This window comes from Antechinus flavipes, chromosome 3, assembly GCF_016432865.1.
Source record: "Antechinus flavipes isolate AdamAnt ecotype Samford, QLD, Australia chromosome 3, AdamAnt_v2, whole genome shotgun sequence".
Taxonomy (NCBI): domain Eukaryota; kingdom Metazoa; phylum Chordata; class Mammalia; order Dasyuromorphia; family Dasyuridae; genus Antechinus; species Antechinus flavipes.
Window position 1 is genome coordinate 64,675,801 of NC_067400.1, and position 16,913 is coordinate 64,692,713.

A 16,913-nucleotide genomic window follows, 5' to 3' on the forward strand; every position below is an offset into this window, starting at 1 on the left:
TTGTGCTTTAAGAAATGATGAAAGAAGTTATTTCAGAGAAACCTGGGAAAACATGTATGTACTGATGCAAAAAAAAATGAGCTAAAGTAAAAGAACAATTTGTTTTATAGCAACATTGCAAAAATGAACAATTTTTTAAAAACTGAAATTCTAATCATTTTGTTGACCACTTATGACTAGAAAATTGATGAGACTTTTACCCATTTCTTGGCAGAAATGACATAGTCTGGAGATGTAGAATAAGACAGTCATTTTTGGAAAGTGTCAATAAAATAATTTGTTTTGATTGATTATGTATATTTGTTATGAGTTTTATTTTTCTTTGTTTTCAATGGGGGGAGGTAGAAGGGAGGAAAATAAATGCATGATAACTGACAAATATAAAATTCTATTAAAAATAAAGTTATTAATAATGATAAATAATAAAATGACAATAATAAAAATGTAAACCTAGATCATATCTAATGTCCCTTTCAGTATCAATGTTTTATGAATCTAAGAATCTATATGGGATGTCACCTTTCCCCCAAACTTTCCTCCTTAGCTGATTAGCTAAATCTTATACTCCCTCACAGACCCAGAAGCATCTCCAATGTCTGATAATTAAGGGAATTTTCCAGAATTTTCTCTTGATGAGACAGACAAAAAATGACTCAAAGGGTAAGAAGTTATGCAAAACAAGGTAAGAAAATTCAGAAAAATAACATGTACACTGTTACCTGTAGCCATATCAAATGATGAGTAATTGTTAAGATCAATATTAACTCTCCCTAAAAGAGGTAAGGAAATAACTCCCCCCCCCAAAAAAAAAACATACATTTGGTAAAAGTGGGCAGGATTGCTTATGAGAAATGATACATACATTGGCAGATATGGTCATTTTATTTGTGGTGCTTAACTTTTTCTTTGTTATAAGGAGGATTCATTTGGGGAGGCTGATATAGATGGAAATGACTATAATATAAAAACATACATCATCATCAATGCATCTTTTCTTTTTTTTAAGATGAAGGGTGTCTAGGTGGCACAGTAGCTATAGCACCAACCCTAAAATTAGGAGGACATGAGTTCAAATGTATCCTCACACACTCAATACTTACTAGCTTACTTATTTCCACCTCTAATTTCCATGCTCTTATGAGTAAAGTGACTAGGCAAGTCATTTAATTCTGATTGCCTCACCAAACTAAATAAATAATAAAAATAAAAAGATGGAAGGAGATCAAAGAAAAAGAAGGAAAAGAAGACTTTTTCTTGGTGGTGGTGGTGGTAACTAATTAGTTACTGATTAGTTGAGTAATCTTCTGTGGGTCTAAAATACCTCATTTGTAAAATGAGGATTAGGACTGCCAGAAGGTCCCTTAAAATTAAGTGTCTTATCTGGTCTTGACCATACTCTTTTACCTGTGTGTCTATATCACAACTGACATAATTACCACTGTAGTTCAAGTTCTCATCACTCCTTTATTGGACATTATAGAAGCCTCCTTATATATGTCTCTGTCTCAAATCTCTCCCCACTCCATTCTATCCTCCACTCAGATGCCAAATGGATAATTGGAAACACAGCTTTGACTACATACATCACTCTCCTGCCCAATAAATTGCAGTGTGTCCCTATTATCTCTAGGATAAAATGCAAACTCCTATTCCACAAGTAACGTCATTAAAAATCTGTCTCAAATCCACCTTTCCAAACTTATTCTACTTCTTTTCCTTTCATGGCTTCCATAGTTCAGCTAAATTGGCCTTCTCTTTGTTGTTCATGTTTAACACTCTCTCCCTGACTCCTATACAAGTGGTACAGGTTGTTTCCCATGCTTGCCCTTATCACCTCTATCTCTCAGAATCCCTAGTTTCCATTATGTCACCTTCTACAGAAAATGGTTGCTGATCCTTCACTACTACTAATACCTCCTTTAAAAATTCCATTTTATTTATTATGTATATTTCTATTTTATGTATATGTTGTTGTGTTTTTTTTTCAAACTCAGCTTAATTAAAACCTTTTTTACATGAATCTTTTCCAGATTCTTTCCACTCCCCCAGCTTTTAAGAACTCTCTCATGCCTTGTATTTACTTTTTATATAGTCTATATATCTTTCTATGTTTACTTGTCTCCCCAAGTAGAATGCAGGTTGCTTTTGGGCAAACATGGTCTTATTTGGGGTTATATATCCCCACTACCCAACAGAGTACCTTATTCATGTGGACATTATAGAAATATATTTGTAGATGATTACAAATGTATTATCATTCAAAAACTAAACTCAGAGAGGCTGATTCAGAGTAGTTTGAAGTTGACATAAAACCTTGAAAAGGCCCTGTTCCATGTGACTCAAATCTCACTTCTGACAATGCCTTAGGAAAGAGGTTTTGAGAAGATTTGGCTGATCTTGGATATCAGCCATAAAAGAAAAGATCAACTATTGACCACAAAATAGAAAATTTTGATTATATGAAATTGTAAAGTTTTTGTACAAACAAAACAAATCCAGACAAGATTAGAAGGGAAACAATAAACTGGGAAAACATTTTTACAGTTAAAGGTTCTGATAAAGGCCTCATTTCCAAAATATATAGAGAATTGACTCTAATTTATAAGAAATCAAATCATTCTCCAATTGATAAGTGGTCAAAGGATATGAACAGACAATTCTCAGATAAAGAAATTGAAACTATTTATAGACATATGAAAATATGCTCCAAATCATTATTAATCAGAGAAATGCAAATTAAGACAACTCTGAGATACCACTACACATCTGTCAGATTGGCTAGAGTGACAGGGAAAGATAATGCAGAATGTTGGAGGGGATGTGGGAAAACAGGGACACTGATACATTGTTGGTGGAATTGTGAACACATCCAGCCATTCTGGAGAGCAATTTGGAACTATGCTCAAAAAGTTATCAAACTGTGCATACCCTTTGATCCAGCAGTGTTTCTACTGGGCTTATACCCCAAAGAGATACTAAAGCAGGGGAAGGGACCTGTATGTGCCAAAATGTTTGTGGCAGCCCTGTTTGTAGTGGCTAGAAGCTGGAAAATGAATGGATGCCCATCAATTGGAGAATGATTGAGTAAATTGTGGTATATGAACGTTATGAAATATTATTGTTCTGTAAGGAACGACCAGCAGGATGAATACAGAGAGAACTGGCGAGACTCGCATGAACTGATGCTAAGTGAAATGAGCAGAACCAGGAGATCATTATGTACCTCAACAACAATACTGTTTGAGGATGTATTCTGATGGAAGTGGATCTCTTCGATAAAGAGAGCTAATTCAGTTTCAATTGATCAAGGATGGACAGAAGCAGCTACACCCAAAGAAAGAACACTGGGAGATGAATATAAACTGCTTGCATTTTTGTTTTTCTTCCCGGGTTATTTTTACCTTCTGAATCCAATTCTCCCTGTGCAACAAGAGAACTGTTCGATTCTGCACACATATATTGTATCTAGGATATACTGTAACTTATTCAGCATGTAAAGGACTGCTTGCCATCTGGGGGAGGGGGTGGAGGGAGGGAGGGGAAAAATCGGAACAGAAGTGAGTGCAAGGGATAATGCTGTAAAAAATTACCCTGGCATGGATTCTGTCAATAAAAGTTATTTAAAAAAAAAAAAAAGATGTCCTGAAAAAGACAAGATCACCTCATTTCAAAACACTCTCAGTTCCCTTTAGGAATGACCTCAATGAGTAAATAAAAGCAGTAAGTAATCACCATAACAAGGGGCAGAAGTTCCTTTGCTTCCATTCATATGCCATAAAACTAAAGCAGACTCTACCCACCACTCGCCACGTGAGGTGATTATGATGTCTCCTGGAGTATAACTGGATTTGGGGTCAGAGGACCTAGATTAGATTCTAGGGTTTAGATTCTAAACCCAGATAACTGACTGTGTGACTTTGGGCAAGTCAATTTCCTTTAAAAAGGTTTCAGTTTTCTTATCTTTAAAATAAAGGTATTGGATTAATGTAGATCTAGAATCTAGACAAAGACTGAGAGGGACCTGCATCTTGGGGTGGAGAGAGAGAGAGAAAGAAATGCATAAGCTGGATATACTTTTTACATTCAATCTGTATTAACACTTTCTTTTGTCTAGACAATCAACAGAATGATAAATCAAGCTCTGATTTGTAGTGCTTGTTGATTTCTGATATATGTATTTTCACACTGAAAATTTAATTGATATAGGTTATAGGTTCAATCATGTAAAACATAGTTCTATATTAGTTATGTTGTGAAAGAAGGCATAAACCATAAACACCCCCCCCCCACACAGCCATCTCCCATATACTCCCTGCCCCCACATGTAAATAAAAAGGGGAATAAAAACTTCCATGAATCCAGACACCATTAGTTCTATCTTTGGGGATGGATAGCATTTTTCATCCAGAGTCCTTTGGAACTATCTTCATTCATTGTATAAGCTGAGAATAGCCAAATCATTTAGTAAGCATTGTACATCATTGTCGTTACTGTGTACAATATTCTCCTGATAGAGAAAATTTCACAATCAACTCTCAGCAGTTCCACCTGGCTCTAGCACATCCTTGTATCGGGGTCCTCAAACTTTTTAAATAGGGGGCCAGTTCACTGTCCCTCAGACTGTTGGAGGGCCGGACTATAGTAAAAACAAAAACTTTGTTTTGTGGGCCTTTAAATGAAACTTCATAGCCCTGGGTGAGGGGGATAATCGTCCTCAGCTGCCGCATCTGGCCCGTGGGTCATAGTTTGAGGATCCCTGGTAGATGTTCTTTAAGCACCTTTCCCTCTTGAAAGCCTATGAAATCTTAAATCACTTAAGAGCAAATCTTCATGTATTACAAGGAGATAAAGGATAGAAAAAAGAGATTTCATATATACTAAAATACTTTTAACAATACTTTTCATAGTAGCAAAGAACTAGAAACAAAGTAGACGTCCATCATTGGGGAAACAGCTAAACAAGTTGTGGTTTATGAATGTAACAGAATATTCTGGTGTTGTAAGAAAGGATGAAAAAAAAGAATACAGAGAAGATAGGAAGCATCTATCCATCAGTTGATGAACTAATCAGCAAACTAAGTACAGATTATGAATGTTCTAAGCGCCAGGGATTCAAATAAATGTGAAAAGTAGTCTCTATTTTCAAGGAGTTTATATTCTATTTTTAGAGAGCACACACACACAGACACACACACATGTACATATATAATATAGCATTATTATATTTATATAAAAATTATATGTATAATATATCACATGTACAATATGTAATGTAATATATAGCATTATTGTGTTTATATAAAATTATGTGTATATCACACATATAATAGATTTATAGTTACATTCTATGGTATAAACAACACACGTCTTGTGTTACGTATATGCATGTATGCATATATGTGTCTCTGTTTGCAAGCATGTGAGCACATGTACATAAATGTAGATGAATAATATGTGTGTAATAATGAATATAGTGTGCCTCCCATATATATATCCATATATAATATATAGAAAAACATGTCTATTGTTTCTCCATTAGAATGTATGTACACACATATTTATATATATGTGTTGTATGTATATACGTACATATACAATATGAGATACATATAGGGCATATGAAAGGTAACTTAAGAGTGAATGGCTTTATCCACAGAGGAAGTTTGAGGAAGTACTCATGTTTGAGCAGTCTGGAAGGAAGTCAGGGATTAAGCAAAACTGAGAAAACAATATACACAGAGTGACCCCAGTCTTATAAATAGAAATGATAACAAAGTAAACTGAGCACTATAATTAGAGTGGTCAAGGTTGACCCAGAAGAAGAAAGAAGAAAATTCCCTCCATCCCTTCTATGCAGAGAATGTTGCATGCATTGCTATATTCTATTCATTGTTCAGTTCATTTTACTGAACTGCTTCTCCTGTTCTATACCCCTGAGTCTTGGATTCTTCATCCTTTCATATAGGAATAAATAACATATCCCAGAATACTATTCTTGTGAGAATTAAACAAGATAATGCATGCGAAAATCCTCTGTAAATTATAAAGCCCTATTCAGATAGGTGAGACACTTATTATTAACCCAAGGGCTGAAGGAGAGATCAAGGGGGAAAGGAAGAGCGGATGTGATCTTAGGCTGTTTGAGAAGGCAGTGTCCAGAGGAAGGAAGGCAGTAGTTTCACTGTACTCTGCCTGTTCAGATCTCATCTGCAATATTGTTTTCAGTTTCAGGTGCCACAGTTTAGGAAGGGCACTGATAAGCCAGAGAACGTCCAGAGTTCACAGAGCTAATAGCCAGCAGGGCCACTCTCAGCCAGAACAGTATACTTCCTCCTACCCCATTTCATACACTCATACACATCATACATCCGGTAAAGTACTTGGGATCCCATCTTAGGACAATCAGTTGAAGCAACTGAAGCTATTTAGGCTGGGATTTTTGTGTATTTGTATATATGTATATATGTTACATTAGAATGTAAATATAAATATATATTATGCATATAATATATATCATACACGTAATTTTGTATAAATGTAAATATATTATGCATATAATATATTATACACATAATTTTGTACAAATATAAGAATGCTATGTTGTATATGTGTACGTGTGTGTGTGTGTGTGTGTTTTGTTGTCTCTAACAAAAGAACAGAGACTATATAGGAACCAGTTTCAAGAATTTAAAGAGAGATTACAATTGTTCCCAGGGGGTGGAATCAAGAGAAACGGACATTCAGTCGGATTTTGGCTCAATGACAGGAAAAACTTTCTAGCAAGTGGAGCTATCCAGAAGTGGGATGGCCTGCCTCAGATTGCCTTTCATGAAAGTCTTCAAACAAATGCTGGACAGCATGACACTCTCTCTTTGATTTTGCTCATACTCCAAAAGTCTAGCTTTTTCAGACCTGTTCTATCAAGGCCTTCCCATCCCCTAGATTTATTTCCTCTCCTTTCCTCTAACCTATGTCCAATAGCATCGTCTTAAAGGTCGACAACCTGGAACTCCAATAGTATTTTAGGCACACAGGAGAATAGAGGGAGAAGCAGAGAATGCTTTTTGTTTTCCTCCTCCAGTAATAATAATAGCAAACGTTATTGTGGTACTTTAAATTTTTCAAAGTTCTTTACAAATATTATCTTATTTTGTCCTCACAATAACCCTGGGAGGTAGATGCTATTATTGTCCCCATTTCTTGAAGATGAAGGAATTGCAAAAGATAAAAGTTAATTAATTTGCCCAGAGTCACATAAGCCATAAGTAAAAAATCACATTTTCACAGAGTCACAGCTAATGTGAGGCTGAATTCAAACAAATTCTCCCGACTCCAGGGTCAGTACTCCTACTACCTAGCTACCTTAGTCATAGTAAAATATATATACATATATATATATCAATATCATAGTAAAGTATGTATACATATATTATAATAAAATATATACATATATAATAGTAAAATATATACATGCTATAGTAATTATATATATATAAACAAACAAATAAAAATTATGGAACAGTTACTTTCTAGCTACTGAGAGAATGAGGGAAGGATAGACTGAAACTGTAGCAATCAGTGAAGCAAGAGCAAGCACTAAAAGTTAGACACTAGGAAGAGCTTCCCAGTGAATTAAGAGTGCCAAGAAGGGCAGTAGCATCTGTATTCTAGGAGATCTCAGAACATCAAAGTCTCCTATCTAAAGAAGGGGACAATCTCCCTAGGGAAAAAAAAAAGATGTAGGAAAAATGATGGTTTGGGAGGGAGGCTGGAAGTCTTGAGGTTGGCCAATTTTCCCATCTCAACTCCTTCATCCCCAAATCTGACTTTTTCTCTGACATCCCTATAGATCATAAGAGTGTTAAAGCTGTAAAGGTCCTTAGGGAAAAAAAATTTTTTTTTTTTTGCTAAGATCACAGATACAGAACTGGAAGAGAACTCAAAAGGCCATCTAGTGTAACATCCTTAATTTATAAAGAGAAAATTCAGGCCCGTGCTGGTAAAACAAATTGCTCAATAGCAGATGACAAAAGCTGTTTTTTTTTCCCCCAACAGACCAAGCTGTCTTCCATCTCTTTGATTTATAAATGAGGCAATTCTGGTTCAGAGAAAGGAGGTAACTTCTTCGAAGTCACACAGCTAATTATTGGTATAGTCAGGACAAGTACCTGAGTACTCAGGTCTCTTAACTCCAACTACAGTACCTATCTCACCTCATCTCCTTTATATAATCAGAAAAGTTGACCTAGAGAGTAGGAGGGGTATCACCCCCTTCCCCTCCTCAGACTAAATATTTTATCTAATTAGAGAAAGAAGAAAGGAGCAAGGGTGAAAGAAGAAAACTTTTCCTGCTTATTTCCTTGGAATTCACACCTGATTTTCCCCAAGCACCAAATTTAACAGGATATTTTGAATTTATTAGCTTTGCTGGGGTAACTGCCCCACCCCCTGAATGCTGCAAATGACTTGTGTACCAGCTGTTCGGACTGGATATCAAGACAAAGGACTTTGCTCCCCAGTAGCACAATATTCTCACATTACTCCTCTGCATTGTTGGGAAGTTTTAGAGTTTGTCCCCCAATCCTGTTTCCTCAAAATAACATACCTGTGGGGCCCTGATTCTCTGGAAAGGAGGGAGGCTAGGATCCAAGCCTCTTGTACTGTTAGAACACTGAGGCTGCCAATGGGAAGGTAACACATATTTTTCACAAACCTGAATAATTATGGACTGATGATTGTGGGAAGGACCGAGGAGCCATTCAGAGTGCTAGATGTTCAGATTTTGATCTCAGAATCATAAATTTAGAGATGGGCTACATCTTAGTGGTTCAGAAAGCAACAGGTCATTTAGTGCTGTCCTTTCATATTATAAAGGAGGAAACTGAGCCCCAGAGAGATGACTAAATTTGCCTAAGGTCACACTGAAACTAAATCCTGTGACTCCAAATTTTTCACTGGCCCCACTGCACTATGTTACTTATAACACAAAAAGCTAAGGTTGGGAAAAGGGAAAGATGATGTCCCTAAAGTCCCCCAAAACAGAAATACTGTCTCTTTTCCTTAATCCGTCAGAATCACAAGCATCCAAATATAATGGAAATAAACCACACCCCCAAGCCAATACAAACCCTTTGCATTCAGGATCCCCAGGGCTAATTCACTTTGAACAAAACAGAGAAAGTTCTCATAAGAAAGTAGTCTTACATACAGATCTCATAGAAGGACTTACCTCCTTCTCCCAATACAGGCTAGAGAGGGAGGCTTAGGCTGGGAAGATGAGGGAGAATACAAGGGCATGAAATATGGTACTGAGGAGAGTTAAGAGACTCAGAAAGGAAAGGGAACATGGTGGGACAGCGATAAGGATATATTCTGCAGATAGCTGGCAGGGACAGTCCCCCAGAAGGTTCCCAAGTCTTGCCTTTAATTTGCTACCCACCATATCTCTAACAACTTCTTCATGCTTAAGACACCTGCTTTCCCAGCAAAGTACAATTAAGACATAGCTGAAGTCAGGGGAAAGGGAAGAGAAAAGGAATTTGAAATTAGGAATCAGTGAGAAATAAAGATGGAGAAGGAAGAAAAAAAGAACAATGATATGGATGGAAGAGGAGTTAGAGCTAGGGATTGTGGGGGGAAAACCCTGAAGAATAGCTTATTTAGAGTATAAGGATTAGAGCAATAAGAATCCTAGCTATCTTCTCTTTAGAGAATTAAACTGTTTTTATTCCCTGTCCCAAAATGTCTCTGAAGACATCAAGTCTCTCTGTGAGAATTGGAGAACATCATCCTTTTGCCCCCACTTTCAACCATACCTTCCCACCAGACCTCCTTACCTGTCCTGGGGAAGAAGCTGGCACCTGGAAAAGCTCAGGGATCTATACTGGGCTGGCTACGGGAAGAGGACCTTTGTCCCTACTCCACCCCCCTCCTTCTCTTAGCAGTTGCCATATAAGGAAAGATAGGGCCCAAGAGAAAGAGGGGATGGGGTGATGGGGGTGAGGGGGAGGGGGCAGGTGCCTACCAGGTCCCCTGAGAGTCAAGAGTGGAGTTACAGTTTGACAGCTACAACCAGATGTGGCCCCATCTCCTGGCCCTCTGGTAGGTATATGGGAGTGGTGCTGGGAGTATTCCCCAACTCCACAAAAGTCTAAGAACAATGAACATAATGGAGCTGTGGGTTGGAAGGGAGGGATGGGGGAACCTCTAGGTGTGTGACAGCTGCCATTAATTAGAAAAGTATTCGACTTGGAGTTAGGACATTTCAAATTGTGACTCTAACAGTTGTTACCTTGGTCTCTGAGAACTTATAGGATGCACTAATATTTTTATTACCTACTTCACAGAGGAAATATTTTTTAAAAAGTATTTTGGAAATCTTAGATTACTATGTCAACATGGTTCCGTTATAGCCAGATCCAAATTGGGTCCCTACCATAAAGTGTAAGGCTCAGATACTTAGTGTTAAAATCTAGATGGAAAGGTTAATGCTGTATGGCAGGATACCTTGGGGAAGCAGGTGAGGTAGAAGTTCATAGTGGGAGTGTGGAAGGGAATGAGCTTATAGACAATCCCTCCCCCCACCCTCACCCCCTCCCCCCCCCAAAAAAAAAGAAGGGATCTAGATCCTAGGATTCTTGATTGGTTCTACTGTGATCCCAAGTCAGTTGTTACTTCCATATGGGCTTTCAGCTGGCTACCTGGTCTCTTAGAGTCACCTAAGTGGGGAAAAAACTCTGTCTTATGGTCCCGAACACTGCAGTTCCTCCCTGCCCCACCCTTTACTACGGCCACAGGGCGTTGGTTCTGGCCTGTTTATGAATAGTCATAAAGCAGAGGCCTTGTCCTCTGCTCAGGTCCACCCCACCCACTGCACGCCATCTGCCTGAGCCTCAGCCTATGATCACTGGCCTCTTCCTACCCCCCTGGAGAGCCACCTCTGAATCAGTATCCCATCCAGAAGAGATAAGAAAAGAAGTGAATCTATTTAGCTCTCTCTAAAACTTCATCTCTTCCTTCTCCTTCCTCTTCCATTTTTTCCCCCTCTGTCTTCCAATATCTAGAACCTAGAAGAGACTAATGGGAGGTCTGGAGAACATCAAGTATTAGTCTTGTTCAGTTTGGTCTCAGAAAATAGAACTGGGAACAATAGGCAGAGAGTCAGAAAGGTAGAATAAATAAGCTGTCTCAGGAAGTAATGAGTTCCCACTTATAAGTCCATAGAGACTGGATATGGGGCTGTAGGAGGCTGCTGGGGTCCATTCTGTGATGTATTCCATGTCCCCCATTCCCCAGTTCCTGTGTAAGGAACTCCCAACCTACCTTTAGTTGATGGTAGTGTTAAAGGTTTGAGCCTCATGACCCAGAGAGGCTCAAACTCGGCTCCAGATCCCAAACTTGGGGTTCTTAACTTGGTTTTAAGGTGTGATATGGAGGGATTGGGGGAAGGATGTAGGGTGATAATCTGTGCTTCAAGAACAATAAGATAAAGTGGGGAAGGAAATGTATCTAGAAACAGAAAGATCTGAATCTCTCTCTTCTTATAGGTGATGGACTCCAGGTATAGAATAGATATATGTTTTCCAAACACAGCCAATGTGGTCATTTACTTGATAATGTTTATGTATAATAAGGATTTTGTTTTTGGCAATAGGGTAGGAGGGCAAGGTGGGATAGAAATCCAGGAATGAAAGAAGGAAGGAAGGAGAGACAGAGGGAGGGAAGGAAGAAAGAAAAAAAGAGTAGAAAGAAAACAGGGTCATCTAGACATCTTTTTTGAAAAATGCAGAGAAAAGAGCAGAATGAAAGCAAGAAAGAAGCTTAGAAAAATGGGATAGCTTTGAAAGCTGCAGATTGAACTTATATATTTTTAAAAGAAAAAAAATATGAATGTAAAAGGTATCTGATTTCATAAGCTTTTTCTGTTCTGCCATATAAATAAAAACACCCATTTTATTTGGTATTTAATTTAAAATAAAATAAAGTCTTCGCATAAACAAATTCAAGGTCTGTGATAGTTCTTCTGGAAAGGGGATGCAGAGGCTACAATGTAGGATTGAGGGAGGTAATGAGGGGTATCATTTGCATAGAAAAAGGAAGTAGAGCAGGATGCTATCTTGGATCCCACTCAGAGGTGGGTTTCTGGAGTATGCTGGTTGTGCCCAAGCCTTTTACTCTCATTATGGAAGAGCTACCTACGTTCTTGGGGGCACTTCAGGGCCAAAGTCGACTTATTCAGGATCTAGGGACCCCCAATTGTTGTAGCTGCTATCTCTGGTGCTCCTGCTTTCTTCTTTTTTTCTCTTCCTCAGTTTTGACTTGCCCCTGCCACCATAACAAGTGAGACTCAGACACTTTAGGCTTAAAGTCTAAGTAGAATGGGTAAGACTATGGAGTAGCAGACTTAGATTCTAGAATCCCAAGCCCTGGGATGTGGGTGGGATATGATATATTGGAGATGTGGACAGGCTCTTTCCTGATTTTGCTAAGCATCCCCAGGTCAATTGCTTCCCAGAGTCTCTCCAAGGCAGATCAGATGACATATGCACTTGGTGGAACTCAGCTCTGGTCCAGACCAGGCAGAATATTTTAGATTCTTTTTTAGAGAAGAGAAAGTAAAAATTTTAAAATTTTATTTCAACACATTATTTTGAGAAGAGTCCCACAGGTTGTCTCAAACTGCCAAAGGGATCCATGGCACAAAAAAAGTTCGGAATCCCCTTTAGGGAGCATTAGAATTGCTTTTTAATTTTTATTCTTAGTTTAAGAAACACCAAATAAAAATTGTATTTGCATACACATTATGCATACATATATTTATATAATTCTATTCTCTCTGTACAGAAAAACCAAAATTGTACCTGAAAGTGAAGCTCTCTATTACCTACCATCTTCCTTTTTAAGTATATACAAAGGTCTCTCTGTTCTTTCCCAAGCTGTTCTACTTATATGACCTCTTCTTTAGCCTGCTTTTTGTTGATTGTTTCTAATTTATCCTGTATAAATATATATACTTATGTATACATCTTTTTGCATATTGTCTCCCTCCCTTAGATTATGAGCTCCTCAAAAGCAGACTGTCTTTTACCATCGTGCCCCCTATAAATTGACTGACTTCTGTTCCTTTTCCTTCATTATAAAAAAAATTTTAAATGAGACCAGAATGTTGTAAGAGATGTTAAAGTAAAGATTTCCCAACTCTTTTAGGTCATGGCCTTTTGATTTTCAATAAACCTTTTCATTGCCCCATTTCAGTATGAAAAGAAATAAATTCTAGAGCTTATCATACATTTACACAAAAAGATAAAGAGATCATTTAATTTTTGTTCTCTAAGGGTACATCAAACATTTTATTTTGTTGGTTGAAATAAATTTGGAATTTCTGGAATGTTTCAAGTGGATAATATTATTATCAAATATGCTTATATCCCTTGGCAAGTATCACATGCCCCTTGAAAGTACCCCAAGGCTTGGGGGGGGGGGGAGGTATCCTTATCTTAGAGGTCATCTGGTCCAACCGGATCAAGTGCAACAATAATTTTTTAAAAAAAGATTTTGAGAAGGGAGATCATTACCCATGATGTTGAACATTCAGACATTATTGAAAATGTCAAGATATACGCCTAGTCAGCTAATAAACATTTCTGAAGCACTAACTGTGAGTCAGGAACTAGAAAGGTAGTCTTTCTGATGAATAAAAAGTGATTTTTGCTGACAAGCAGCTAAAACATGAATGGACTTTATCTACAATACTCCTGAGGAGTTTAACCTTCATCTTGAGCTGAGACTTTGGGGTACTGCCAAGAAAAGCAAGAAGTTTTTATATCACTTTCTAAATGAATAAGCATAAGAGAAAGGTTAAGTCTGTTTTACTCAAATATCCAAGGATGATGAGAATGGTCATCCAGTGTGCCTGCTGATGAGCATGGGACTTGAATATTTATGGCCAGTCATTGAGATAGATATAACTATGGTAAGTGTGGTTTTTGACCTACCACTTCAAGAAACCAGAAATCAAATAAATCTGTCTATGAACCTTTTGGGGGAAAAAAAAAAAGAAGAAGCAGCAAAATCACAATCATAGAAACCTCAGCAGTGGTTAAGGACCTCCTTTCATTTCCCTCACTTGCTTCTCTCTTCTCCACTGTTCCTGTCCAGGATCAAGACTTGAGCTCTGTGCCTCAGCTTAGATTCCCCCCTCATTGCCTTTCTACAAGCTGCAAATCTAGGAAAAGTTTCCTGAATATGAGCAAGTGGAGAATCCATGTGGGCACACTGAAATTTTCTCTTGAGTTTTCCAGATACAGAGTAGCTACCCATACTATTCATCTGAATCTTATAAATCTAATGGCTGGTGATCATAGATCAGGAAATTTCCCAGAGGAGGAGTTGGAAATAATGCCACAGATTCTATATCATTACTACTTCAGAATGTTAGTTTTCTTTTTCTTCCCTCTAGCATAATTTGGAACTGAGGGAAACAAAAGCATTTTTCTTTGCTTAGCTCTTTGAAACTAGTAGCCTAGAGAAGGGTAATGAAGCATGTGCATAAAGAGAATCCCTTATATCTTTATCAATGGGTCCTTGATGGGATCAATGGACTGATAGTTGGAGTACCTCGCCACCTAGTGGGAAAAATATAAATTAAGGGTGGTTAATAGTAAAATGAAACTAGGACGCCTTGTAGACTCATGGAAGTTTCACCTAAGATACTTACCAAGTGCACACACAGTTTACACTTTTATCACATTATAAAAGAAAATATTGCATTGGCTACTTTGATCCTATAAAGATTAAAAAATTCTGCACAAATAAAATAAATCTACTAGAATAAGAAGAAAAAACAAGGATTGAAAAAGATCTTTTCCATAAAACACTTTTAATTAAAGCCAGATATCTAAAATGGACTGAGAATTTTCATAATCACTTATTATCATAAATTAAAACATTTCTCCAATATGAAATTGGCAAATTGGCCAAAGATCATAAAACAACAGTATCCCCAAAAATGCAAACAATGGCCATCTAAAAAGTACTAAAAATCACTAAAAGTGAGAGAAATACAAATTAAAATAACTGACACATTCATACTCATCAAACCAGGAAACTAAAAATATTGAACTAAAATATTGCTGGTAGAACTATGAAATAGTTTAATCAATTTGGAAAACAAGGTAGAATTGCATGATACAAGTTAGAAAATTATCCATATACTTTAAGCCATCAATATCATTGTTGGATTGATACCCAAGCAAGTAAATATCTAGCTAAGATAATGATAATAGATAATACACTAATAATAATGATAATGATAATAGTTATAAGACCCCAATTTCTAATAGTAAAAAAAAAAGAGAAAAGGGAAACAAATTATATGCTTATTGATTAGGCGCTATAATAGACAACGAAGAGGGAGAATTCAAAATAATATGGGAAAATTTGTACGAAATGATATAGTGAATAAAGAATCATATAGACAATTGCTACACTGAGGCAAATGAAGACAACTTTATTTATTTTTATTTTTTTGGTTGGACAAAATCATAGACTTTATTTTATTGAAAAAGGCAATCATGAAAATATAAACAATTAGCAAATCACACGCCTACTTTCCCATATATTAAGTATTTTTGTGAAAATTATGCATTCTTCACTGGGAAATGAATATAAACTGCTTGCATTTTTGTTTTTCTTCCTGGGTTATTTATACCTTCTGAATCCAATTCTCCCTGTGCAACAAGAGAACCATTCGGTTCTGCACACATATATTGTATCTAGGATATACTGTAACCTATTTAATATGTAAAGGACTGCTTGCCATTTGGGGGAGGAAGGGGAAAAATCGGAACAGAAGTGAGTGCAAGGGATAATGCTGTAAAAAATTACCCTGGCATGGGTTCTGTCAATAAAAAGTTATTTAATAAAAATAAAAAAAAGAAAAAAGAAAATTATGCATTCTTAGACAAAAGTATAAAAAAGAAAGAGATAATTGAGAAAGGAAAAGAGACAACAAAATTCGCATAAAAGGATATGGTTACTGGTACAATTGCATATATTGATATAATGATAAAAACTGATAAATTAGCACCTTTCATCTTTTCTTTATAAATAGAAAACCACAAACATACAATGCTGTGTATACTATGTATAGTATGTGTATACATCAATCACAATGGTGTCTTGTTGAACTGTTTTTAGGGATTGTCGCTAGGGACCTGAGTTCAAATATAGCTGTGTGATCAAGGCAAATCATTTAATCCTGTTTGCTTCAGTTTACTCACTATAAAATAAGCTTAAGGAAATGGCAAACCACTCTAGTGTCTTTGCCAAGAAAACCCCAGATGAATTTATGAAGATTTGGACACAACTGAATAATCATCTCCTGTTTAATGTAAGCTCCTAGAGGGTCTAGCTTGTTTATATTTGTGTTTCCATAAGAATTTAGCAAGCACTTAATAAATACTATCATAAATTTAGAGCACTTTTCCCCATATGACTAAGGGTAGCTTGGATTTTTTTTCTTCTGTGAACTGCCTTATTCATATCCTTTAACATTTATCAGTTAGAGAATGATTCTTATTCTTAAAAATTTGGGTTTCCTATATCACTTAGAAATGAGACCTTTACTAGATCTCATTTGTTGATGCAAAACTTCTTTTCCCACCACCCCCTTGCCTATTTCTTGCTTCTTTTCTAATCTTATATACATTTGTTTGTTTGTTTTTTGCAAAAACATTTTAATTTTATGTAATCAAAATTACTCATTTTACCTCTGATGAATTTTTCTATCTTTATATTTATAGCTCTTTCTCTATGCATAGACCTGAAGGTAATTTCTTCTTCACTTCTCAGATTCTGATGTAACATTTGATGTCTAAATTATATGCCCATTTGGAACTTGTCTTGGTATGTAG

At 36.7% G+C, this 16,913-nt stretch overlaps 1 protein-coding gene across 1 annotated transcript in view; it reads right to left on the minus strand.

The window, feature by feature from the left end:
- Positions 1-9,881, minus strand: part of VIL1 (villin 1) — a 36,481-nt gene extending 26,600 nt beyond the window's left edge. Inside the window, exon 1 of the mRNA XM_051983549.1 lies at positions 9,837-9,881. The gene's annotated coding sequence lies outside the window, so the exon portion shown is untranslated. The remainder of the gene's footprint in view (positions 1-9,836) is intronic.
- Positions 9,882-16,913: the final 7,032 nt, after the last annotated feature.